The following is a 27028-nucleotide window of genomic DNA, read 5'->3' as shown; positions in this document are numbered from 1 at the left end:
TTGTCATCATTTAGGGGGGTTGTTTGTAAGTCATTATTGGTTATGGTAAGGAAAGAAACTAAGCAAGGAAGGCGAGATTCAAGGATCTCTTTCTAAGAAGGAAGGGGAGGGGATATAGGAATGGTAGGATAAAAGGGTATTGTTGAATCTACTTTGAACTAAAAAGCAACTATTAATATCAAATATTTAACACTGGTATGGATTTTTAGTATATTGATATCAATTTAAGGTTGTTTTTGTTAGGAAATACTCTATATATGTTTCTACTCTTGTTTAAGGTATTTTTGTATTTTAACTAAGTTTCTCTCATAGTAGGGACATTGACCTGCTGTTTCTTATGAAATTCTGAGGCTTCTATTTCCTATTGATAGCTAATAAATTTCATCATTACCTTGAGCTAGAGGGACTGGTAGACCCATGTAGGATCTGATGTGTGTAAAAAGGTGCGGGCCCGCCTGCTTGCCCTCTCTCTCCTCTCTCTCACTGGATGCTGGGTTTGGTTCCTGTTCCTGGTTCGTACAGAGGCCTATGATCTGTGAGTTCCCTCTAAATAAAGAACCCTTTACTACACTCAATTCTTGGCTACTGTGGGATTATTTTATTTGCGTTCACCTTCATTTCTCTATACTGCCAGCTCCCACATAACCACATGGAGACTTCATTATAAAAGCTTGATCTTACCTTAGGCTTGTCCCGTTAGCCCTTATAACTCAAATTAACCCATTTATTTTAATCTATGTCCTGTCATGTGGCTCATTACCTCATCTCTCTTTAACGCTCTCGCTGCTTTCTCTGCGTCAGGCTGGCAACCCTGCCTTTCTTCTTCCCCAAGCACTCTCTGTCCCCAGAAGTCCCACCCAACCTCTTCCTGCCTAGCTATGGGCCATTCGCAATATGAAAACGATCACAGTGACACATCTTTACACAGTGTAACGAAATATTCCACAACACTTAACCTGCCAGGCTTTCCTCTGGCACCCAAAGAAACGTGTATTGATTATTGCCAAAACTTTGAGAGTCATAACATCCTTATCAACCAAAGGTTTCAATCATAAAATTGTGCCCCCTCACAGGTATTTACAAGTCCTAAGCAGGGCACCTGACCTCACTTGGGAATAGGACCCTGGCATACTGTCTTCATAGGAAGAGAAATCAGAAACAGGGTTAAGCGGGCAAGAGGCCATAAGAAAACATGGGCAGAGATTGGAATGATGCTCCCAGGAGCCAGAGAGTGCAGGTAACCATGAGATAGCTGGAAAGAGGCAGAAAGACCCTGCCCAGAGCCTCCTACACCGACATACCGAGGTGTGGAGCATTAGCCTCCACATCTGAAAACCAGTAGCTTTCTTGTTGGGCAAATTCTAATTGGTCTTACTAATAAAAACCCGGAGCCAGATATCGGGGTAAATGCTGAAAGATCAGAGAGACAAAGGAGCAAGCCACAGCCAACTCTTACCTTGCTAACTCCTCAGCTGAAAAAAGGGTTCCGTGCCTGTCTCCTCCCACCTTCTATTCCTCTGTCCACCCAGCCATATCATTTACTGTCTGTCTTTACAGACAGACCTGTCCATCCTCCAGATCTCTATGGTTAACTAGTGGCTAGCTCCACCCCATGAGCTTCAGGCAAGCTTTATCTGTTAGAACGAAAACAAAATATCACCACACTTTCTGTTGTTCAATATCTAAGAAACTAGAAATGGGGAAACCAGATTCCAAATCCAAAGGTAATGCTGTCATTTGGAGATGAACACCTAGAGCTGGGATCCAGCTAAGACTAGAAGGGTATCAGGGAAAACTTTGGAGGCAGGCCTGGTGGGAGCATATCTGTGATCTCAGCACTAGTGTATTTGTAAGTGTATGTAAGACAGAGTTGGAGGCCAGCCTAGACTAGATAGTAGGCCCTGTCTCCAAACAAAACAAAACATGAAAAAGGAAAGAAAGGGGCTCAGAGGTTAAGAGCACCTGCTGTTCTTGCACAGTATTGGAGTTTGATTCCTAGTATTCACATGGTGGTTCTCAACTGTTTGCAACTCTAGTCCTATATAACCTCTTCTGACTTCTGCAGGCAGCAGGCATGCATATGGCACATTTATAGACATACAGGCAAAGCAGCCATACACATTAAATAAAAGAGGGCCAGGGAGATGGCTCAGTATAACCACTGAGTGCTGCTTCTACAGAGGACCTGAGTTCAGTTCTCAGTACCCACATCAAGTGGCTTACAACAGTCTATAACTCCAGTTTCGGGTGGTTGTTGTGGTCTATTTGTACACTGAGAAGAGGTATTGCTGTGGTTGTAAATAAATTTTTACAATTTATTTTTTATACATTTACATTTATAATTTATAAAAAATTTATTAAAAATTTATTTTTTATACATTTACATTTATACATTATACATTTACAATTTTATTTGTTTTTTTGTGTAATAAAAATCTGAATAGCCTATAGCTAGGCAGGAGAGATAGGTGGGACTTCTTGAGAGAGAGGAAGAGGATAATCGAGGCACAAAGGAGACACCATGGAGATGTGGAATGAGACAGACACACAGAACGGGAGAGAGGTAAGAGCCATGTAGCAGAACATAGACTAATAAAAAATATGGGCTAATATAAGTTATAAGGGCTAGTGAAACAAGCCTAAGCTAAGGCCAAAATTTCACAATTAATAATAAGTCTCTGTGTTATTTGGGAGCTGGCAGCCCAAAGAAAAGCTTGATTACACACGGCATACAATATGGGGGCATGTATTTTCACATAGGACCCGAGAAGTTTTAATAAGTTCCCATGGTGACTCACAAACATCTGTAGTGAGATTTGGTGCCCTCTTCTGGCCTTCAGGCATACATGCAGGCAGAACACTATATATAACAAATAAATCTAAAAAATTCCAAACATGCAAATGTACTGATATTTCATTTGTATTGTATATTTAATTATTTGTTTGTTTGTTTGTTTTTCAAGACAGGCTTTCTCTGTGACTTTGGAGCCTGTCCTGGAACTAGCTCTTGTAGACCAGGCTGGCCTCGAACTCACAGAGATCTGCCTTCCTCTGCCTCCCGAGTGCTGGAATTAAAGGCCTGGCTCCATTTGTATTTTAATAAATAAAGCTTGCCTGAAGATCAGAAAGCAAAACAGTCACACTAGTCAGTCATACAGGCCAGGCAGTGGTGGCACACACCTTTAATCTTAAAAGAGAAATGTATTTCCCACTTTAAAAAAACTGGGGAAAAAGCATTACACTGGAGGGATTTGGGTCTCTGTATGATAATATGTTAGACAGTTTGAAAATGCACCCATTAAATGAGAGTATATCTAATTCAGATGGGATTTATGTAATGTCAATTGTAAACACTACCAGCTTTATTATTTTTGTTTTATCACTAAAAATGTGGTTAATCTGAGTGCTAAGATACAGGCCTTTTTGGGAACGTATTCTCTTCGGATGCATACCTTGCTCAGCCTAGATATAGGAGGGAGGGCTTTGGATCTTCCACAAGCAATGTGCCTTACCTTCTCTGAGGATTGGATGGGGGTGGGGTGGGAGGGTATGTGGAGGGAATGGGAGGAGGGGAAGGAGTGGAAACTTGGATTGGTATGTATAATAAAAAAGACAGTTTGTTTTCTTTTTTAAAAAATAAATAATAAAAAAGAAAAATGATATCATTGAAGGTCTGGTAGACACAGATGTGGATGTAACAATAATTTCATCAGAATCTTGGCATCCAAATTGGCCTCTTCAGGATGTAAATTTCAGTTTTTAGGGATTGGAACTTTATCTCTGGTAAAGCAGAGCACGAGATGGGTTGAATGTATAGGGCTAGAAGGAGAGAGAGAAATATTAAAACCATATGTGGCTAACATAGCAATGAGTTTGTGGGGACATGATTTGTTACAACAACGGAATACTCAGATTAACATCCCCTAAATCTCAGAAACTAACCATAGATTAACATATTTCTGGGAAAAATATTAGAAGGTTTTATAATGAACAGTCACTGACCATTTAGGTTCTACAAGAACAGGGCACAGCAGCTGCTGATCTTCCAAAGGCACTAACAGCCCTACCTTTAAAATGGTTGACAGACAAACCTGTATGGGTTAAGCAATGGCCTTTAACTATAGAGAAACTGCAGGCTTTAGAACAGCTGATAGAAGAGCAACTAGATGCTCAGCATATTGAAGAATCACCCAGCCCTTAGAATTCTCCTGTATTATTAAAAAGAAATCTAGAAAATGAAGAATGGTAACATGAGCAGTTAATAAGGTGATTCAGCCAATGAGCTCTCTACAGTCTCACATTCCTTTACCTTCTCTATTACTAAAAGGATGGCCTCTTATGGATTTAAAAGATTGTTTCTTCACTGTACCTTTACAAGAAGACAGAGAAAAATTTGCCTTCATAGAGCTTACTTCTAATAATTCTCAGCCTGCTGAGAGATATCAATGGAAGATTCTCCCACAGGGAATATTAAATAGCCCCACCCTGTGCCAATATTTTGTAAGTCAGTCATTGGAAATGATACATAAGCAACTTCCTCAATCTATAGTTTACCATTAAATGGACAACATTTTACGGCCTGATTCAAACGTAGATACTTTAGAAAGAATGTTTGAAGAAGTAAAGAAAAATTTACCTTTTTTTTTTTTTACAAGTTGTGCCTGAAAAAATACAAAGAGAAGATTCTATTAATTATTTAGGCTATAAAATAGGTTCACAAAAAATTAGACCCCCAAGAAGTGCAAATTAGGAGAGATTGATTGCAGACTCTTAACGACTTCCAAAGATTGTCAAGAGACATTTCCCATCTATGGTCCACTATTGGGATCGGTCCTGATGACCTGATTAATTTAAACAAAACTTAAATGGTGACAAGGACTGAAATAGTTCCAGGGAATTATCAGCTGAAACTGAGGGAGAATTGGCTTTCACAGAAGGCACATGTGGATTATGTGACCCTGAATCTTAATTGCATTCTGGTCATATTACCCTCCAAGCATTCCCCCATAGGAATGCAGAGGGAAGGTATCATCTTAGAATGGATTTTTTTTTACCACACAAACTAAGTAAAAAGTTAAAAATGTATGTGAAAAATGTCTCTAAGTTAATTCTAAAAGGAAAATTGAGACTTTGTCAATTAGCACGAATAGACCCAGCAGAAGTTATAGTACCTTTTAATAATGATGAAATTGACAAATTATGGGAAGAAAGTGGATCATGGCAAAGAGCTTGTAGTGATTTTTTTTGGAAGATCTTAACAACTATTCCAAAAGCAAGAGAATTCAACTTATAAAGAGAACTTACTGGATCCTTCCTGGCATTGTATAGGACATACCAATAAGTAGAGCCCCTACATTCTATACTGATGCAAATAAATTAGGAAAAGCAGGTTACAAATCAGAAAATTTAAGTAAAGTGGATAAAAGACCTTATGATTCTGACCAAAAGTCAGAATTGTATGCTATTCTCATGGTACTAAGAGAGTTTAAAGAACCTTTAACATAGTTACTGATTCACAATATGCATAAAGGGTTGTTTGCATATTGAAACTGCTGACTTTATACCAGATGATACAGAATTGATTTTATTATTTATTTAGTTACAAGATATCAAGAATAGGACTCATCCCATATACATAATACACATCAATCCCATAAGGGTCTGCCAAGTCCTCTAGCACAAGGAAATGCAGAAATCAATCAATTATCGATTGGAAATGTGCTGAAGGCCTCAGAATTTCATAAAAATATCATGTCAATGGAAAATGTTTAAGAAAAGACTTTTGCCTCACATGGCAATAAGTCAAGGAAATAATATAGAAATGTCCTACTTGCTCTTTTCTTTATACCTCCACTACCTCCAAGAAGTAACCCAAAGGGTACTCAGAACAATGAAATATGCCAGATTGAGGTGTTCCATTTTGTAGAATTTGGAAAACTAAAATATGTACACCACACTACTGATACCTATTCAGGTTTTCAATGGGCAACTGCTCGGAGTTTGGAAAAGGCTGATCTGGCAATCACACATTTGCTAGAAGTTATGGCCATCATGGGTATGCCTGTACAAATAAATACAGACAATGCTCCAGCATATATCTCTAAGAGAATGAAAGGTTTTTGCTTTTTATAAAAAAAAAAAAAGCATATTGCAGGTATACCACACAACCCTACAGGCCAGGCAGTTATAGAAAGATCAAATTGAACCCTGAAGGATATATTAAATAAACAAAAAGGGATAATAAATAATCCCAGAAATATGTTGCATAATGCTTTATTAACTTTGAATTTTCTAAATGCTAATGAGAAAAGAACAACAGCAGCATAGAGACATTGGATAGTAGAAAAAAACTATGGAATTAAATCAGTCGATATAAAGATGTACTAAACCTCAGAATGGAAACCAGGGTATGTGTTACATTGGGCAAGTGGTTTTGCTTTTGTTTGCACAGGAGAAGAAAAGCAATGGGTACCATCAAAATTGATAAAGAATCAATTTGAACAATAGACACCTCTTAATTAGTAGAGAAGATATTAATGGTTTATTTCATTAAAACATCAGCATGGTTGTTTAATCTAAATTAACCTATAAAACTAAAAAATGCTTTTCATTTGATCAGATATAACTTGTCAAAAGAGGATATCCCCAAAATTAGGGTTGGAGAAGGGTTTTGTTTCTGTCTGTTCAGGAGAATAAAGGAATGCAGCTAAGGAATCTGAAGACCACTGGACAAACGAGGCATCTGAAGAAAAATGACAAATCATTCAGAAAAAAAAGTCTCGAGAAAAAGACTTAATTGGCCTATTGGTATATCACATTCCTAACATGATAAAAGTTTATAAATCTCCCAAAATCTTTGTTTCTGCTGTTCTTTACAGACATATAATGCAAATGGTCTTTTTGTAATTCCAGTCCAATTAAAGATTAAGGCTGGCTTTGGAGTTGGAGCATGGCTCTCTCTTCTCTAAAACCAAGCATGCTTATTAAAGTAAAATACAAAATCTATGTCTTATGTCAGAGGAGCCACTTGATATGGGACAGAAGAAAAACAAATATTTAATCACCACTTTATTGCCACTTATAATCCTTTGGTTTATAATGACTCTTTAACAGCCTTTCTTACACTTGATCTTAGCCAAAAGGCCAAGAAGCGATTTTTAACAGCCTTTCTTAAGGTAAAAAGACTTATAAGATTAATATGTATATATAGTTAAAGTTTTTATGATGATATTAATGGTCATAAAGAGTACTAATTCTAGAAAATGGTTTCATCTACATTTCTGTACATAATTTTGGATCAGTTTTCTGCAGTGAATCATAAGCACACCTAACAATGACCTTTGAAGTTTCCAAAAGAAAGATGGGGCCCCCCAACGATGAATCCTTCAGGACCATGATAACACCACTAAGTTGAAAAACACCACCTAAAGATTGGCTTTGGAATACAAACTGCCCAGAACAATTTTGAGGTGGCTAGCTGAGATGATCCAGCCTAAGAGACTATTCCAGCCAGGACTCAAGTCCTGCACTTTCTCAGGACTTGACAATTAACCCAAATTTTTCTTTTCAGAATCCCTAAAGATACTGTTGCCTCAGACAGAAGGAATTAAATTTAAGAATATAAAGCCCACATTCCCAAGAGGTGGGGTGAGTGTTTTTTGGTTATTCAATGGGTTATGGATATTTGTCGTTGTTTAGGGTGGTTGGTTACAAATTGTTATTGGTTAGAGCCAGGAGGAAAGTTGAACAAAGATTAGATACAGAGTTTTTGTTTTGAAAAGAGAAAAGGGGGTATAGATATGATAGGATAAAAGGGTAGATTATTGAATCTACTCTGAAAAGAAGAAAGGAAGGATATAGATATGATAAGATAAAAGGTAGATCATTGAATCTACTTTTAAAAAGCAACTACTAGTTTTAAATGGTTTACTTTGGATTGGATTTTTGTATATTGTATACAAATTTTGTATATTGATACAAATTTGAGATTATTTTTCTGGAACATACCATACAAACATTTCTACTCTTTTTCAAAGTATTGTACCTATACAACTCATTCAACAATGTAATGCAAATTTCTAGCCCTTGAAAATTATTATTACCGGGCTGGAGAGATGACTCAGAGGTTAAGAGCATTGCCTGCTCTTCCAAAGGTCCTGAGTTCAATTCCCAGCAACCACATGGTGGCTCACAACCATCTGTAATGGGGTCTGGTGCCCTCTTCTGGCCTGCAGGCATACACACAGACAGAATATTGTATACATAATAAATAAATAAATAAATATTAAAAAAAGAAAATTATTATTACCAACTGTTCAGGATAATAAGGAAATGTAGGTTAATAGTTAATCAGCTACAATAATCGAACTTGTAGTCACATTAGGCATGTTTTCAAAGTCAAACAAAGATATATTTTAGATAAACAGATCATCTTCAAACCCTTCAGAGATAAAAAGAATATGGCATTTAAGATGTTTTAATAACATAGGTTCTTTTTTTATGACAATGAGATATGTCTGCTCCTGGCAGCACCAATCTACTTCAGAGAAGATAACGGATATCGAAGAAACTCCACTTCGAGTCTACTTTCTTTGTGGCAAAAGTAAGCAAGAGCAAGAAAATGCCCTTGCCTCGATTGCTGTCAGTGTGCTGTCTGAATTGGACAGGTAGGACACAAAAGAAAGTGACTGCCAAATTGTTAAGACAAGGATGGAGAGCCCTTCAGAATATCCTGCTTCACAGGAAAGTCTGTCAGATGTGCTAGGCTGTAGGCTGAAGGTGGATGCTCCAACATTTCAGAGGAACATTGGTGACTGTCTATACAGCCAGCTGTTTCTGTCATTTCTCACACTTTTTGGAAGTTGCTTGCTTGAACTTCCTGCTTACTCAGTTAATATTATCTCCTTCTTGTGTCTCTGAGGGAGTTGAAACTAGATAGTTAATAGTTTTTCTTGTTTACTAGATGCAGAAAGCAAGTTATGATAGAAAGTAAATTAGGTACAAGACTTTGGACTCACAAAATAGGATAGATATGGAGTATTTTCTCTGAATTTGTCAAATGTAAATGAACTAGCCATTGTTGATGTATTTATTGTCTGTATATATTGCATATAGTCATTGTACTTATTGTATATACTTTTTCTTATATATTAATTAAAGTCTTTTTATGTTAGAGAAAAGGGAAAATATTGTGATATTTCATTTGTATAATTATTATTATTATTTTGTTTTTTCAAGACCGAGTTTCTCTGTGTAGCTTTGGAACTAGCTCTTGTAGACCAGGCTGGCCCCGAACTCACAGAGATCCACCTGCTTCTACTTCCTGAGTGCTAGGATTAAAGACGTGTGCCACCACCACCTGGCTCATTTGTATTTTAATAAATAAGGCTTACCTGAAGGTCAGAACACAAAGCAGCCAGACTAGTCAGTCATATATGCCAAGCATTGATGGTACACATTTTTAATCCCAGCAGCCACACTAGTTAACCATACAGGTCAGGTGGTGATGGTGGTGTATGCCTTCAATCCTAGTACTAGAGAGGATATGGCGGAATGAGACAGGAACTCACTCTCCTTCAGTGTGAAGATTTCATAGAGGTCAGAGCTCTCTAATGGCTTGGTTGCTTTGCTTTTCTAATCTTCAGGTTGAACTCTAATATCTGTCTTTGGGTTTTTATTATTTGTGTTACAATCATTAATCTCAAATATTTTACAATGGTATGAATTATTTGTATATTGATACAAATTTTTTTAAAAAATATTTATTTATTTATTATGTATACAATATTCTGTCTGCATGTATGCCTGCAGGCCAGAAGAGGGCACCAGACCTCATTACAGATGGTTGTGAGCCATCATGTGGTTGCTGGGAATTGAACTCAGGACCTTTGGAGGAACAGGCAATACTCTTAACTGCTGAGCCATCTCTCCAGCCCATATTGATACAAATTTAAGGTGTATGTTTCTACTCTTGTTTAAGGTATTTTTGTATATTAATACAAATTTAAGGTTATTTTTGTCATACTGTATATATGTTACTACTTTTGTTTAAGGTATTGTACCTATGCAGCTCATTTAAAAACATAATTGGGGGTTACAAAGATGGCTCAGTGGTTAAGAGCATTGACTACTCTTTCAGAGCACCCAAGTTCATTACCAGTACCCACATGGCAGCTCACTACTGTCTGTGACTCCAGTTCCAGGGGACCCAACACCTATGGTAAAATACCGACGCATATAAAATAAAAATAAATAAATTCAAGAAAATGTAATGTATAACTAAGAAATACAGGTTAGTGGTTAGTCATCTATGATCATCCTGTAGTCATGTTAGGTATGTTTTCAAGGTTAAACAGAGATGTACTTTAGAAAGACAGATGGTCAGCATTTCAGATATGGCATTTGAAATGTTTTATTTTTATTTTATTTTTTTAAAGATTTATTTATTTATCTTTTATTTATTATTATTTATCATATATACAATGTTCTGCCTGTATGTTTGCCTGCAACCACAAGAGGGCATTGGATCTCTTTGTAGATGGTTGTGAACCACCATGTGGTTGCTGGGAATTGAACTCATAACCTCTGGAAGAGCAGTCAGTGCTCTTAACCTCTGAGCCATCTCTCCAGCCCCATTTGAAATGTTTTAATACATGACTTTCCATGACAGTGAGACATGTCTGCTCCTGGCTACACCAATTTACTTTAAAAAAGGATAGTAGACATTGATAGTGGACTTTGCTTTTATTGTGGCAAACTTAGCCACGGGAAAAGAAGCTACCCTTACCTTGACTGCTGACAGTATGCTGTCCAAATTGAACAAGCAGGTCAATAAAGAAAGTGACTATGGAAATTTGCCAAGACAAAGTAGAACAATTCTTTAAACTTCCTGCTTTACATGAAAGTCTATCAGATATTCTAGGCCTGTAGGCCAAAAATGGATGCCCCAATGTTGTAGAGGAAGCTTGGGCAACTGTCCAGGCAGTCAGCTGTTTCTGTTATTTATATAGTTTTGGAAGTTTTTTGCCCTGCACTTTCTGTTTACTCAGGTAAAATTATTTGCAATTTGATGTTTCTCTTCTGCCCACCTGTTCCCACATGCCTGACATCAGCTTCCCAAATTAGCACACAGTGGCTTATATTAATTGTAAATGCTCAGCCAATAGCTCAGGCCTGTTACTAGCTCTTACACTTTAAATTAACCCATAATTCTTATCTATGTTTAGCCACATGGCTTGGAACCTTTTCTCAGTACAGCATTCTCATCTTGCTTCCTCTGTGTGACTCCTGGCTCTCTGCCCCTTTCCTCCCATTATTCTTTGTTTGGTCACCCTGCCTATACTTTCTGCCTGATCAATGAGCGTTTTATTAAACCAGCTCAAGTGACATATCTTTACAGTGTACTAGAGGATTATTCCACAACTTCTCCTCCTTTCTGTCTAATTAAAAAGGAAGGTTTTGCTTTAACATAGTAGGATTATATGCAACAAAATAGTTATCAAGTAAGAATTTCAGTTAAAATATCCAGTCTATTTCTATTTGGCAAAATTAGAGAAAATCCTCTATTATCTATTTTATCTTTGTGAGTTTAAAGTTTTGTACCTAATTTATCTTTTATCATAACTAAAGAAAACCATAACTATCTAGTCTTCAGTATACAGGAGGATTATTCCACAGCAATTATATCCTTCTTGGGTCTTTGATGGGGTTGAAAACTAGGTAGTTATAGTTACAGTTTTCCTTGTTACCAAATTTAGAAAAGAAACTTACAGAAGAGATTTTAAGTTTGTAATGTTGAGAAACATAAAACCTTACATTGTCTATTTTAATGTTTTAGGTCCAAAAAGATATTTTTAGGATGATAATACAAATTATGATAGAAAACAGTTTAGGTATAAAACTTTGGACTCACCAAGAAAGGATAGATAACACAACACTTTCTCCAAATTTGCCAAATGTGGATATATTTCTTACTTGATAATTGTTCTTACTGTGCATAGTTTTACTGTGTTAGAGTTAAAACCTTCCCCTTTCCTTTTCTTTTTTTCTTTCTAGACAGTTTCTCTGTGTAGCCTTGTGTCCTGGAACTCATTCTATAGGCCAAGCTGGCCTTGAATTTACAGAGATCTTCGCATCTCTGCCTCCCAAGTGCTGAGATTAAAGGCGTGTGTCACCACCACCCAGCAAGTCTTACTGTTTTATTTAGAGAAAAGGGAAAATGTTGTGGAATATTTGTACACTGTGAAGAGGTATTTCTTTGACTGGTGTAATAATAAGCTGAATGGCCAATACCTAGGCAGGAGAGAGAGGTGGTCCTTTGGGCGCAGAGAGGAAGAGGACAATTGAGGCCTACTGGAGGAGGCACCATGGAGACTTGGAATGAGCTGGATACACAGAGTGGGAGAGAGGTAAAAACCACATGGTAGAATGTAGATTAATGAAAATAAGGGTTAAGGTGGTATAAGAGCTAGTGTGGTAAGCTTAAGCTAAGGCCGAGCTTTCATAATTAATAAGTCTCCATGTCATTATTTGCAAGCTGGCGGGCCAAAGAAATGTTTAATTACTGGTGGCCTGACACTTCTGACACCTGCACTCACACGCACATACCTACAGACATACACATAATTAAAAAAATAAAATTAAGAGGTTTTTCCTTTTTTGTTTTTTCAAGCAGGGTTTCTCTGTGTATCTCTGACTATCCTGAAACTCACTCTGTAGACCAGGCTGAACTTGAACTCACAGAGAACCACCGGCCTCTGCCTCCCTGAGTGCTGGGATTAAAGGTGTATGCCATTGTTGCCCGGCTAAAAAATTCTTTTGAGACACGATTTCTCTGTGTGACAGCCCTGGACGTCTTGGAACTAGCTCTGCAAAGTCAGCTGGATCCCAGCTCCAGGTGTTCATCTCCAGATGGCAGTATTATCTTTGGATTTGGAATCTGGTTTTCCATCACTTGTTTCTTAAAAATTTACTGGTTTACAGTTGTGGAGGCTAATGCTCCACACCTGGGTATGTTGGTGTAGGATGCTCTGGGCAGGGCCTTCCTGTCTCTTTCCAGCTATCTCATGGTTACCTGCAATCTTTAGCTCCAGTGAACGTCATTCCTATCTGTAGACCGGGCTGGTCTTGAACTCACAGAGATCCGCTTGTCTCTGCCTCCTAAGTGCATGTGTCACAATGACTGTCTAAGAGAATAAAATACATCTTGGAAATAAAAAAGGCAGTCTCTCATGTAAGACCTAGATGAATGGGAGAGCAGTTTAGTTTTTTCTGAGTGACACCCAGTAGGAGATTGTTCTCCCAGGGCCTCTGATGGGTTGGGTGATCACCCTAGGAAGCAACCTTGGTAAGAGATGGGTCTGCAGATGTTCTGGGCTGTGGTTTGTGTCTGGAAGCAACTACTGAATCCCAATGGCAGATATCTCAGGCCTCTGAGCTAGGACTTGTATGTGTGAAAAGGGGTTCTCAGCCAAAGTTCTGTCACGTGTTGTGTTCTTCTGTCTGATAGGGACCTTCAGTAAGTGGAAAAGCCTTGCAGAGCTGCCCAGGAATCCAAGAGTGTTCCCATAGAACCCTAGTGTCCCTTGCCTGGGTGGGACCTCAGATGGAGCCTTGGTCTGGAGAAAGTCACTCTCCAGTCTAGAAAGCAGAATGATCAGTTCTGGGGAGGTGGGGGGGTAGGAAGTCCTTCATTGCTTCTGCCTGGGCTCAGGGCCTTCCCCCAACCCCCCTTTTGGAGATAGAGGCTACCTAGGGCTTGGGAGGAGGGGCAACCCAAGCTGCATTTCCACTTGGAAGCCCTCTTTATTTGGCCTGGGACAGAGAAAGACTGGGGTCAGAGTGCACACATCTCCATGGAAACAGCAATGAGCCTGGCCCCTAGGGGACCCTAACCATAGTAGGGGGTCTTAGGAATTTTTTTTTTTTCGTTTTTGGCTAATGGGCCTGGGCAACAGCTTTTTACAAAGTCCCAGTCATGAGGTCTGGAGGAGCAGGCAGACAAGTGGACTTTAGTCAGGGCCACACGGAGCAGAGACTGAGCCTTTTAGGACTGCAGGCTCCAGGTAGGAAAACAGAGTGCAACAGCTAGAATGTGTAGTCTTTAGAGACAAGCGCTGGAGATCAAAGAAGGGTTAGCTGTGCTGTTGTTCCCGCGTCCTGCTCCACTCATGGTCCACCTGGGATCTGAGTCCCACCAGCCTGCCTAAGGCGTCTCTCCAGGAACAGCTCCTCTGATGGTCTCAGAACTTCCATGCTGCTGGTGCATCTAAACAGGCGCCCTACAGAAAGAAAATATTGACTTGGATCCTCTTGGGAAGGATGCAAACCTTGCTGGATGAATTATTTTTTTTTCAGGATTCTACCCGTGGAGTCCTATGTAGGCACCTTTTCTTCCTGGGAGAATTATAACATATATAAAGTACTATAACTGCTCAGGAGTCCTAGGTGAGGTTGGCTAGACTCACTGAAGGAGGCTTATGAAGGCTCAAGTGGAGCAGGCAAAGAACAGCCTCAAATAACATTCAAGATAATTCAAACACACTTGCGGGTTTTGAGTACATCTGCGTGCTGACTGCAGTACTCTAAACGCAGGTTTCTTTTTTTCTGTGTGTGTGTGTTATTTTTTAAATGCTTCTACAGCCAAATCTGACATCAAGTAAGCTACATGGTATCCTACATGTGCTGCAGGAATCTAAAAGGGTCTAGGGAGTAACGCCGAGAGTGGGCCTAAGGGAACAGAGGAGACTTCTTTTCCACTGCCAGAGGAGTTTGACCATACCTTGGTAGATACGTTCCAGGGGTCATGGTGGCCCACGGTAAGCACTGGCATGGACATGGTGAGGCTAAGCATCTCATTGTAACACCCATTCTGCCTGATGAAAAGGGAGGAAAGCTAATAAGGAAGGCCTTGAGCTAGTGTGCTTTGGCCACTGTGATAGCATTAAGCAGACAAGTCTGTTCCAGCTGGGCTCTGCAATCCCGCCCTCCACCCCACCCCCAGCCTTTCCTGGACTTAGAACCTCACGGTTTCAGGTCTTGCTTAGTTTCCCGGACAATGCTTAAGCTTGACAGTTTTTTTTTCCCACACCCTCTCAGTCCAAAGCAGTAGACCAGGAATATTCCTGAGGATTAGGGGAGATTTGTAGGCTGTGGAAATAGCAAGTAAGTATCCTCAGGGATACTGCAAAGGGATGGGGCTTAGTCCTAGGCCATAACCCACAGCAGCACCCAGAGTTGGAGTGTGGACACCAGGTGAACCTGATAGGAAGTGGAGGCAGGAGGAGAGCTGACAGAACGGAGCAGTGGACAATAAGCTTCCAGTGGTCAGAGGGGGCCTGCCTGAGTCCCAAGATCTGAGCGGTCTGGGAGCCGTCTTCGAGAGCCTGAGAACATTCGGCGGCAGGCTTGATCCAGGGAACACCTGGAAATAGAGACTTGGGCCCCGGACTCCAGGGAACCTAGAGACTTCCTTGCGAGTCAGACCTCCCAGGACCACCGCCCTTCTCGCTTCTCCGATCCCACTTCCCCAACTCTGCGCCACGCGCACGCGCTCCGCGCAAAGTACTCGGGCTACCCCGACCGACCACGGGGCTACGTTCCGATCAGACGTAGCAACGCCTCTCTGGAGACTCTGCTTCCTGACGCCTTGCCGGGACGCAAGTCATTCATCTTTGACAAGTGATTCTCCCCGGCTTCTGACAGCCGGTCCGGACCGGCGTCTCAGGACGAGGCCAGGCTCTGACCGCTGGACCTGGAGCACCCCGCGAGCACGCTCAGGGACGCGCGACCCGCCCGCGGACAACTCCGCGCCGCCGTGTCCAGCTGTCCACGCCGGGAGGCGGGCGAGCTCCGGCGCACCACGCGCTGCTCCCGCCAGGCGCTGGAGCTGGAGGCCCGAATACTGGGCGGGGCCGCGGCCTCCCGCGCTCCCCATCTGCCCGAGGCCGTGTGCCCGCGTCCGCGCCCACGCCGGGCTCCGGGGCCGCGCGCGGCGATTGGGCGGTGGGCGTGACGTCACCGCGCCGGGGCTCGCCGCGGTTGCGGAGCTGGCCGCCGCCCTCGCGCCGCTCGAGGAGCGGGAGCGGGAGGCGAGCGGAGCGGGCGCGCGCCCGGCTCCTCAACACCCGCGCTCGGGACCACTGCCTGCCCCGCGCGTCCCACCGTCCGTCGCCCGCCGCCCTCCGCCCTCCGCGCGCGACCCCGGCGCGGATTTGAAAAGCCCGGTCCGCGGGCGCCTAGAGGCGGCAGCCAATCAGCGGAGCGCACTTTTCCCGCGGCTTCTGGAGGCGGCGGCGGCCCCGGCGGCGGCGGCGGCGGGCGGGAGGCGCGGGGGCGGGGTCGGCGCCGCGCGCGGAGAGCCTCGGCCTGGCCGCGCTGCGCCCGCCGCTGCCGCCGCCGCCGCCCCCTCCCGCCGCCCTGCCCTCCGCGGCCTCGCACCCGCCGCCGCCGCTGGACAGCTACTGCCGGACAGCCGCCGGAGGATGCGACGCAGTGCAGGTCACTGGGGCCGCCGGCCAACCGCCGCGGGAACTAACCGCTGGCCGGGGAAGGGAGGTCGGGCGGTCGAGGCCCGAGGGCTGAGGGGGCGGCCTGAGGGGCTGTGGGCCGGGCGGCGCGGGCAGGCCGGAGGTGGACGCACGGCCTGAGACGAGGGCGGAGGATCTGGAGGCTGGGAGGACTCGGCCTGAAGCGCCGGCCGGACGCGCACGACCGGCGACGGCTAACGGGGCGGCGGGCGCGCGGCCATGTTGGGCCCGCTGGCCGGGGCTGCACCTGTGCCGGGCCGGCGGGCGGCCGCCTTTGTTCCCGCGGCGCCGGGCGGGACGAGCGGGCCTTTGTGCGGCGCGGGGCGCGGGGCCGGGAGGCGCGGTGGGAGGGGCGGCCGGGTGGACCAAGAGGCGCTTTTTGTGTGCGGAAGCGTCCGGCGTTGACATTCGGGGCGCCGGCCGTTGGTCAGTGCGGCGCCGAGGTCGCCGGTCCTTGAGTGGCCTCGCAGGTGGAGACGAGGCTGGCTGGACCCGCGGACCCGCCCGGGGCTGTGGCCGCGCCTCATGGGGCGCGCTCCCTCGCTCGGGATGCAGCTCACAGCCTAGAAAGCGCAGGGCGCGGCGAGCCGGACCGTGGTGACCGAGCGGCTGCCGATTGCCTTGGTTTAAATCTCGGCATTTAAAAGATGCTTGGGTTTGACTTCTGGTGAGAAGAAAATGGATGAGGATATTGCTTAGGACCCGTTGCAACACTGAGCTTTTCTCCTTTCTCAGCTCAGGACGAGGTTTGACATTGACGACGAAACGGTATGAAATCGGATGTTCTGACAGGAATCATTTCCAGGTAGATAATTGGGGTGTGCGTGTGTTATAACGGACCCTGTAAGGAGACCAGTCCGATACCGAGGGAGTTCAGAATTAGGGGAGAGAAGTGCCTGAGTACTACCAGCCTACTCACAGACTTTGAAGGCCTTGGCTTTTAAAGGCATTAAATTACAAGATTGTGCATGGATTATTTCCATGTATTTGAAATAAGATCATCACTACAGAAAAGTTATGAAACATTTCAGGAAACTGAGACTTTGAACTCCTACCTTTCCCATGTTTTAAATTCTGGTTACATATTTAAGTTGATGTATATATATATATATATGTATACACATACATACATATATACATACACACACATATATATGTGTACACACATATACATATGCACGCACATATATACACACGTGCACATATATGTATATGCACAGTTACTAAAAGTAGCACAGAGGGAGCAAATCCTGTAAACACTGCTTTTTCTGTGTGTTCTCCTATTCCCCAGACCTAGAGTTCAAATCTTAACTGCCGGCCAGGGACGAATAAGTATACACTCTATTACTTTGAGTCATTTCCTTTTCTTTCCTTCCATTTTCTCTTCTGCCCAGCAGCCTTTATTTTTGGGTTGATGGCTTATACTATGTGGACTTAATATTTGCTTGTGAATTTGAGTACGTTTTTGTGAATGACTCAACATATTCAGAACAAAAATCCTCCCATTTTGGCCTCTGATTATAAGGGTCAACATTCCATTTTTAAAGAGTATTTAGATAATTAACTTAATTTCGAAATATTAATGGACAATTCTTATGTCTCCACAGATGGGGTGTGTTCACTTTAATGTTATAAACTATCATAACTTGAAGTTTGTGGAGACATATAGAGAAAAACAGTCAGGCTACAAGTGAGATTACTAAGTTGTTTTATGCAGCCAAGCTATATGGGGCTTTTAAGCCACTGTCTGCAGAAATGTGAGGAACCAAAAGAAGACTTAAGTCAGAACTGCAGAATGAGTCAGGCGTTAGAGACCCTGTGGGTTACTTAAGGGAGGAGTCTAGCCTTTCATCTACTCAGGCATCCTTTCCAAGAAGTACTCAGGCTTTAAAAAGGTTTACTCACATGGCAGAATGTGAACTAATTAGTTACTTCCTTTTTTACAGTTTTGACAATTCAATGTAAAACGTGAATGTAGGTGGAATTAGACTAAGAAGTGCTGGTGAGAAGATAGGAAACACTAGTTAAATGTGCCCTATATGAGCTGTAAAATTGAGTCTCCTTACCAAGTAATTGCACATGTAAAAAACTGCTAAAATGATCTGAAGAATATAATTTGAATATATTATTCTTTTTAATTTAGCAAGTAACTTTTTTGATAAATTACAACTTTAAGTGGTGAGAATTGAAAGCAGATTTTTTTTGAGACATGGTCTTGATAAGTAGCTATGGCTGACCTAAAACTTGCTATGTAGACTAGGATAGCCTTGAACTTTGAACAATCTTTGTGTACTGAAATTACAAGCATGAAATGCCCAGGTATTGTGTATATGTGTTGCAGACCCTTGACCCTTAGGCAAGCTTTTAACCACTGAGCTACATTTTTATATTGTGGTTTTTTTTATGTATGTATGTATGTATGTATTTATTTATTTTGAGGTAAGTATCTTGGTCCCCTGACTGCACTTTCCTCTTTCTCTTCAGTCAGTAAAATCAGAGTCTCTCTCTTCCCAAATTTGTGGTGTTCTGTCCTCACTCGGGGTCTTCGTGCAGGTTGTTTGGCACGGGCCAGTGATTGTTGTCACTTTCATAGCACAACACACAGCCTTTTAATAACCTCATCTTTTGAATAAGTTCTTGGATATGGGACTCTTGTTAGTCTTGGACTCCCTGGTTTCTGCTTTCAACTTTTCATGTCAGAAATTAGTTAAACTACTAAGTGGGCATATGGCTTAGGGTAAGCAACCCATTTAATGTTAGAATATAACCTCTTTGACTCTCTTTAAGTCATATTGGAGTAGGAAAGTTCCAGAAAGCTGAATATGGAAGAGAAAGAATTGAGCTGAGGTCCCCCTTCAAGTACATCTTAGCTTGAGTTTCATCCTGGAAGCCAAGCCCTGTGGTTCCTACCTGTTTTGTTTGGAAGGCTCTTGTAGGTAGACTACTTCTTGGGGCTTCCCTTGTCTTTATCTGGTCTCTCTTCTAGCTAAATAATTAACAAACAAATAAGTAAATGTTTTAGCTAATGAGGCCAGCCTCTGTTTGCTAGTTTTTGCTCATCATGCTAAATGGAGATAAGTTCTTGAAACATTGCAAGTATGTAAGTGCAGTAAATGACAACAAGAAGTAAGAGTTTCTGTTTTCTTGTTGATTTCTCTATATCACTGGGTTAGGAAAAAAGAACATAAAATATAGAACTATAAAAGCAAAAGGAGTCACTTATGCAACTAGATTAGGCTCAGTTTGCCTATCGGTATGGTTTGTTAGTTTCTCTGGAAATTGTTATTTATAGTGAATATTGTGGGAGACAAGAGATTTAATGTTAGTCCCTGGAGATCTGACACACCTCTTCTGGTTTTCTCTGTCACCAGACATGGATATGATTGCATATACATACATGGAGGCAAAAGGCTTATCCATATAGAATAATAAATCTTAAAAAATTTTAATTAAAAAGATTTATGTATGTGTTTGTGTGAATGTAGACTGGGAGTGTTTGCTAATGTGTGAATGTAGACGGGGTGTATTTGCTGCTCTGGAACTGGAGTTAGAGGTCGTTGTGAGCCTCCTAACATGGATTTTGGGAAGCAAACTCAGGTCTTTGGGAAGAGCTGCAAGTGCTCTTAACACTCGGTGTGTGTGTGTGTGTGTGTGTGTGTGTGTGTGTGTGTGTGTGTATGCAAGTAGAGGTCAGAAAACAATTTTTAGGAGTTCTTCCACTGTGGGTTCTAGGTTTGAACTCAGGACACCAGGCTTGCACTTTTGTTCTTTTATTTGCTTAGACATCTTGTCAGCCCCATCCCATCTCTTTTTGCCATGTTTCCTCTTGGTTAATTTTTATTCCTGTTTCCTACCTTGTATGCATACTCTGCCATGTATGCATGGGTTTTTTTCTATTAAATTCCTTCACTATATCTTAGCTTGAGCCTCATGCTGGAAGCCTGTTTTAGAAGCAGCCTGTTTGGGAAGGCTCTAGTAGGTAAGATTTTAGTATTTGTATATTCCCTCATCTTATTATCTGGTCTCTTACTATCATCTGTTCTAACTATACCTCTTGCCTGCCCTAAACCCTAATCCTGCTGTGCCTCAGACCACTAGAATACTATTTGTTCTTTCTGGAGTGTTTTACAATTGATTTTTATCCTCAGAGGCTTTTGCTCAAACTTCTTAGGCATTGTTGCTGACTGCTAGTTTAAAATACACCCTTGATGCTGGGTGTGGTTGCTCATTCTTTTGATCCCAGGACCCAGGAGGCAAAGGTAGGATAATCTCTGAGATCAAGACCATCCTGGCCTACCTAGTGAGCTCTAGGTCAGCCAGGACTACATAGTGATACCCTGTCTCAAAAAGCAAACAGACTTGTCTGGCAGTCTCTTCAGTCTTATCATTCTCTCTCTCTCTCTTTCTCTCTTTCTCTCTCTCTCTCTCTCTCTCTCTCTCTCTCTCTCTCTCTCTCTCTCTTCCTGGTTTTTTGAGATAGGATTTCTCTGTAGCTTTAGAGTCTGTCTTGGAACTTGCTCTGTAGACCAGGCTGGCCTCTAATTCACAGAGATCCGCCTGCCTCTGCCTCCGGAGTGCTGTGATTAAAGGTGTGTGCCACCACCACCTAGCCCTTGTGTGATATCTTAAAGTGATGTGGATGAAAGGGTTGTGTGAGTGTAATTACTTATCTTGGTATGTGAGAAGAAAGAAGAGCAAGGACTGGTAGCAGAGGTCAGTGAGGAGGTCTGTAGACCAGGACTAGAGTAGAGCACTAGACATAAGAGATGAGCGTAGGAAGAAAGCACAGATGCAAGAGTATGAGCTGATGTGTATGTGTTTTTAAGTTACTTATTTGTGCGTGTGTCCTTATGTGCTCATGCCACGATTCATGTCACCATGCCGTGGTGTGCATGTAGAAGTTAGAGGACGACTAGCAGTTGTCTCTGTCTACTGTGTGGAATGCAGGAACCAGACTCAGGTTGTCAGGCTTGGTGACAAACACCTTTACCTCTTGAGCTGGATGTTGGATCCCTGATGTACTTTTGAAAGGCTGGAAAGGTAAAAAGGAAAAGTGGCCAGATATTATGGTAATTATAGTATGAAAATTGGTTAGTATTGGCCCATTTTTACCTTGCTATAAACCAGTCTGACAGAAGAAGGGCCTAGTTTGTGACCTACCTTTGTTCTTTCTGAAAGGAGGCTTTGATCTTTTTGTTTTGGAAAGTACCCTAGATCCCTCCTAGTGTTCCCAGGGTAATCAGAAGAATCTTTAGGTCTGGAGAATTCCCTTTATTCCTGGACCATCGTCTAGTTAGTCTTTTGTTGTCTTAAGATTACACTGTCATGCTTCCTATTTCTCTTAAAATAATCTTGATTTATTTCTTGAACTTCAGTGGTATTTTCACTTTTTATTTATTAGATTTTTTGTTTGTTTGTTTTTCGAGACAGGGTTTTTATGTAGCTTTGGAGCCTATCCTGGAACTAGCTCTTGTAGACCAGGCTGCCCTCGAGCTCTCAGAGATCTGCCTGCCTCTACCTCCCAAGTGCTGGGTTAAAGGTGTGCGCTACCACCACCTGGCTTACTTATTAGATTTTATTTATGTGTATGGGTGTTTGTTTCATTTGTATGTTAGTACAGAGATCAAAAGAGGTCATTGGATCCCTGGGACTAGAGAGAATTATTGGTGTTTGTAAGCTACCGTGTTGGTGCTGGAAATAACCCAGATCTCTGCAAGAGCAGCAAGTCTCTTAACTGCTGAGCCATCTCTCAAGCCCCCTGCAGTAGTTTTGAATGGCTCATATCTTGTCTCTGGAAAGCCTGCTTTCACTGGTGTTGCATATTTGGAACTGAAGCCCAGATATACCAGATGTACTTGTGCCAAACTTGTTATGGTTGTGTCAGGCCTCCAGCATATTGTCCAGGTTCCTGTATTCTTTTAAAATAGTTTTTTCAAGGGAAGGATCCTGTCTGGTAGCTTGGTACCTTTAGCACCTGGATATAGAAGGGACTCAGTTAACAAATGGAGGCCGGTTTGGGGTATTTTCCAAAGGATTTTTATTTCATATTATTGTATAGGTTTAGTCATCTCCCCGCCCCCCCCACCCCCCAATTAGAAATAGAGGTTTGGCTGGGTGTGTCGGCACATGCCTTTAGTCCCAGCACATGGGAGGCAGGGGCAGATGGATGGATCTCTGAGTCCGAGGTCAGCCTTGAAAATCGAATTCCCTGACAGTCAAGACTGTTACATGGAGAAATTTTGTTACAAAAAAGCAAAAAAGAAAAGGAGAAAGAAAGAAAGAAAAAGAAATAGATTTGTATTGTTTCCTTTTAAATATTTAAAGTTAGAAGTTTATGTCATCTATGTGGAGCTTTGTTCTGTGCAGCTTACAAAACCCCTTTGTGTGTGTGTGTGTGTGTGTGTGTGTGTGTGAGAGAGAGAGAGAGAGAGAGAGAGAGAGAGAGGGAGGAGGAGGGTGGCTTTTGGTTTGCATGTAGGGATCAATTGTACAATTTTAAGGATCCTGGCCCCTCTGCAGCTTTTGAGTTGCAAATCTTTCTTCTTCTTCTTCTTCCTCCTCCTCCTCCTCCTCCTCCTCCTCTTCTTCTTCTTCTTCTTCATCTTCTTCTTCTTCTCCTCCTCCTCTTCCTCCTCCTCCTCCCTTCTTCCTTCCTTCTTCCTTCTTTCTTCTTCTTTTTGATTTCTCTATATAGTTCTGGTTGTCCTGGAACTCTACACCAGGCTGGTCTGTAACTCAGGGATCTGCCTGTCCCTGTCTCAGTGATGTTTCGACGATGGTTTTTTTTTTTTTTAAATTTACTTTAGTATTTTATGTCTGTGAGTGTTTTGCTTGCATGTATATAGATAAACCAAGTGTGTGCCTGGTGCCCAAAACTGTCAGAATAGGGCATTGAATACCCTGGGATGGAATTCAACATAGTTGTGAGCTACAATGTAGGTGCCAGGATAGAACCTGAGTCATTTTTAAGACTCTTGACCACTGAGCCAACTCTCCACCCCTGCAAAATCCTTACCTCACCTTAACTAAATATCACAGCAGAAAATCCCAAAGATGTTAGTTAAATAACTTGCCCAAAATCACTATGCTTTATGTGATAAAGATTGAGCTTTTGCAGGACCTGGAAAATTACTGTTTTGCTGCTCTAGATTTTTTTTGTTTTTTTGTTTTCTTGAGACAGAGTTTCTTTGTGTAGCCCTGGTTGTCCTGTAACTTGCTTTGTAGACCAGGCTGTCCTCGAAATCACAGAGGTCTGCCTGCCTCTGCCTCCCAAGTGCTGGAATTAAAGGCATGTGCCACCACCTGCTGGCCAGGAAAAAGTTTTAACCTAACTATCTGTAAGTGAGGGGTAGAAGAGGAAAAGCCATTACAGTTTTATTTATGCCTCACATTTCCTTTCTCTATATATTTATATTTATATACGTATATTATTGATTTTGATTTGTTTATTTTTAGTTTTTGAGAGAATCTTGCTATGTAGCTCTGGCTGGTTTGGAATTTGGTATGTATAACAGGACAACTTTAAACTGAAGTGATTGGTCTTCCTGTGTCAGATTTCCAGGTGCTAGAACTGCAATCATGTGCCATCATACCTGACTCCTGCCATTCCTTATTTCTTCTTTTATTTTATTATTATTACTGTTAACCGTGTATATGATGCTTGTGTATGAGAACATGTATTCATGTGCCATGGGGTGCATGTAGAGATTAATTCTCCCCTTTCTCGTTGAGGTAGGGTTTCCTTTGCTGTTTCTGTCGCTCTGCATGCCTCAGTCTAGCTAGCCCTAGATCTTTCAGGTGGTTGTCCCATCTCTGCTTCTTATCATGCTTGTTAGAGTGCTAGGATTATAAATGTGTGCCACTGTATCTAGCCTTAAAAAAACAAAACGGTCTCACTGTGTACTTGCTGGCCTGAACTCATTATGTAGACCAGACTAGCCTCAAACTCAAAGAGGTCTACCCGCCTGGGATTAAAGGTAGGCACCACCACACCTGCCCCCAGGTTTTTGTGTTTCCAAAGATGGAATTCTTTGTTAGGTTTGCTTGGCGTGTGCTTTTATCTGCAGGGCTTTCCCCTTTGCCTGCCTGCCTGCCTACTTGATTGATTGATAGATTCATTTTTTTCCCTCCCTCCCTCAACTAACCTGCATGCCTGCCTGCCTGCCTGCCTGCCTGCCTGCCTTCCTTCCTTCCTTCCTTCCTTCCTTGAACAGGGTCTCATATATCAGGGCTGGCTTTGAACTCACTCTGTAGCAGAGGATAATTTTGAACTTCAGATCCTTGGGCCAGAGAGATGGCTCATTGGGTAAAAAAAGTACTTGTGCACAAGTTTGATGACCTTAGTTGATCCTCTAAACTACAATGGAATGAGTGAATTTATTTCCAAAAGTTGTCCTCTGACATACTTGATGTGATATGTTTGCTGTATCAATTATAAACACACATCATATATAAATGCAATAATAAAAATAATAATAGTAATAATTACTGTTTTTTGGACTTCTAATTCTCTTGCCTTCACCTTTCAAGTGCTAAGATTAGTGAATATACTACCATATCCAGTTTTGTGGTCCTAGAGATTGAGTCCCAGGCTTCCTGCATACTATGCTGAATGCTATATAAGCCCTCTACTACCAGTTGAGCTATTTCCCCAGCGTTCTGTCTGATATTTTTTTCTTTTTTGAAGAACTGAGATAAGCCCTGTGACAGTAATAAGCCAGAACCCTTGACCATGAAGTTTAGTGACCCATGAGAGAACAAAACAGGAGGGAAAAAAAGACAAAAGATTTTGTTTTTGAAAACCTGTGGGATAGTCGTGGGGAAAAATATCAACCCCAAGTTTGACGAAATATCTACTTTTAAAAACTGATAAATCTGCTGAAGAGGGAGGAACATTTTAAATTGTGCCATAGTAGTGCCATTGGCAGAAGTTAAGGACACAGGAAACCTCAGGACTAGCAACCTGTTATCTTCTACAGGGAAAGACAGGAGAGGACTGTAGATGGCAAGGGGTCAGTACTACACTGACAATGTGTAGGGCTTATTTGCATTTGTGTCTGGTCAAATATATGACTAAATACCGTTTATATTTGAGGAAATTAGACATTAGAGTGCTGAGTACTGAGGATATAGCTCCGTAATAGAGCTAAAGGCCCTGGGTTCAGTTTCTTTTCACCCCAAATAAAAAGAATTTGGAACAATGTCTAGATTTGTTACTAAGGAAAAAAAATGTTAAAAAATTCTGTAAAGTGTTATAAGCAACACAAGAATGTCTACTTTTAAAACATGCACACAAACATTTACTAACAATGATTTGCAATCTGGGATTTATTTCACATTCTTAACAGGAGAGAGGGTGAGTATGTGGTTAGATCAGAACTGGCCTGTGTGGATGACAATATGAATATGCAGGTTCTGCCTGCTCTGTTCATTTTATGTGTATTCAGAATTCCCAGAACAAAAATGTAACTCTTGAAGGAAAGATCTAGGTACATCTACTAGAGAGGTTATACTGTTGGTATCAGGAAAAACTTCCTCATGGGTTGATTTGGAGCAGAGCTAGAAGTGGTCTGGGGTGTCGACTCAGTAGAGGGTAAGTAGGCATATTCAGGAGGGAGAAAGAAAGCCTGGTATGACTAGAATAGATAGTGAGACAGGAGAGAATCTGGGCAGATGTATGAAATGTTGAAGAGTATCTTTTAGCTGTTGGTATTTTTATCCTGAGACAGTGTTAGGTTCCAGTAGTGTTTTAAGGGAGTTAGGTTATGTGTGCAACCTTTTGTTTTGAAATAGAGTTTCTCTGTGTAGCCCTGGCTGTCCTGGAACTGACTCTGTAGACCAGGCTGGCCTCAAACCTACAGAGATCCCTGCCTCTACCTCTTAAGTGCTGGAAAATAAAGGTGTGAACCACTACTGCCCCCAGGTTTGAAAGCCTGTTTTTTTTTTTTTTTTTTAAATTGTCTCCCAAAAATTTATTTATTTATTTATTCAGTCATTTTATTATTTATATATGGTTTTCAAAACAGGGTTTCTCTGTGTAGCCTTGGCTGTTCTAGAATTCATTTTGTAGACCAGGCTGTCCTCGAACTCAAGAGAGATTCACCTGTCTCCCAAATGCTGGGGTATTAAGGACATGCACCACCATGCCTGGCTTGGAAAGCCTATTTAGAGGGCTCTGGATGGAGGTGATAGGAGGAATATTTTGTTTAGTTTTTGGTTTTGTGAGACAGGGTCTCTTACTGTGTAGCCCTCACTATCTTGAAGCTTACTATGTAGACCAGGCTGGCCTCAAACTCACATACATCCTCCTGTTTTCTGCCTCTTTTTTTTTTTTAATATTTATTTATTTTATTATGTATACAATATTCTGTCTGTGTGTATGCCTACAGGCCAGAAGAGGGCACCAGACTCCATTACAGATGGTTGTGAACCCACATGTGGTTGCTGGGAATTGAACTCAGGACCTTTGGAAGAGCAGGCAATGCTCTTAACCTCTGAGCCAT

General features: G+C 41.9%; 1 protein-coding gene and 1 long non-coding RNA gene across 4 annotated transcripts in view; one reads left to right on the top strand and one right to left on the bottom strand.

Moving 5' to 3' along the window:
- Nucleotides 1-12183: 12183 nt before the first annotated feature.
- LOC148121187 (uncharacterized) lies at nucleotides 12184-15887 on the bottom strand. The gene is made up of 2 exons (XR_015738590.1): nucleotides 14780-15887; nucleotides 12184-14279 (listed from the first exon to the last, which is right to left on the bottom strand). It is a non-coding gene; the product is annotated as an uncharacterized LOC148121187 (long non-coding RNA).
- A 473-nt stretch (nucleotides 15888-16360) lies between these two features.
- Nsd2 (nuclear receptor binding SET domain protein 2) overlaps nucleotides 16361-27028 on the top strand; it is a 70702-nt gene continuing 60034 nt past the window's right edge. For 2 of the 3 annotated variants that reach the window (XM_087909114.1, XM_087909116.1), the window contains exons 1-2: nucleotides 16429-16497; nucleotides 17262-17331. The gene's annotated coding sequence lies outside the window, so the exon portion shown is untranslated. Of the gene's footprint in view, nucleotides 16498-17261; nucleotides 17332-27028 lie in introns of all 3 variants that reach the window. The other variant, XM_087909115.1, reaches the window with a different exon arrangement.

This window comes from Myodes glareolus, chromosome 8, assembly GCF_982192425.1.
Source record: "Myodes glareolus chromosome 8, mMyoGla1.1, whole genome shotgun sequence".
NCBI lineage: Eukaryota > Metazoa > Chordata > Mammalia > Rodentia > Cricetidae > Myodes > Myodes glareolus.
This window is presented reverse-complemented; position numbering and strand designations above follow the sequence as displayed.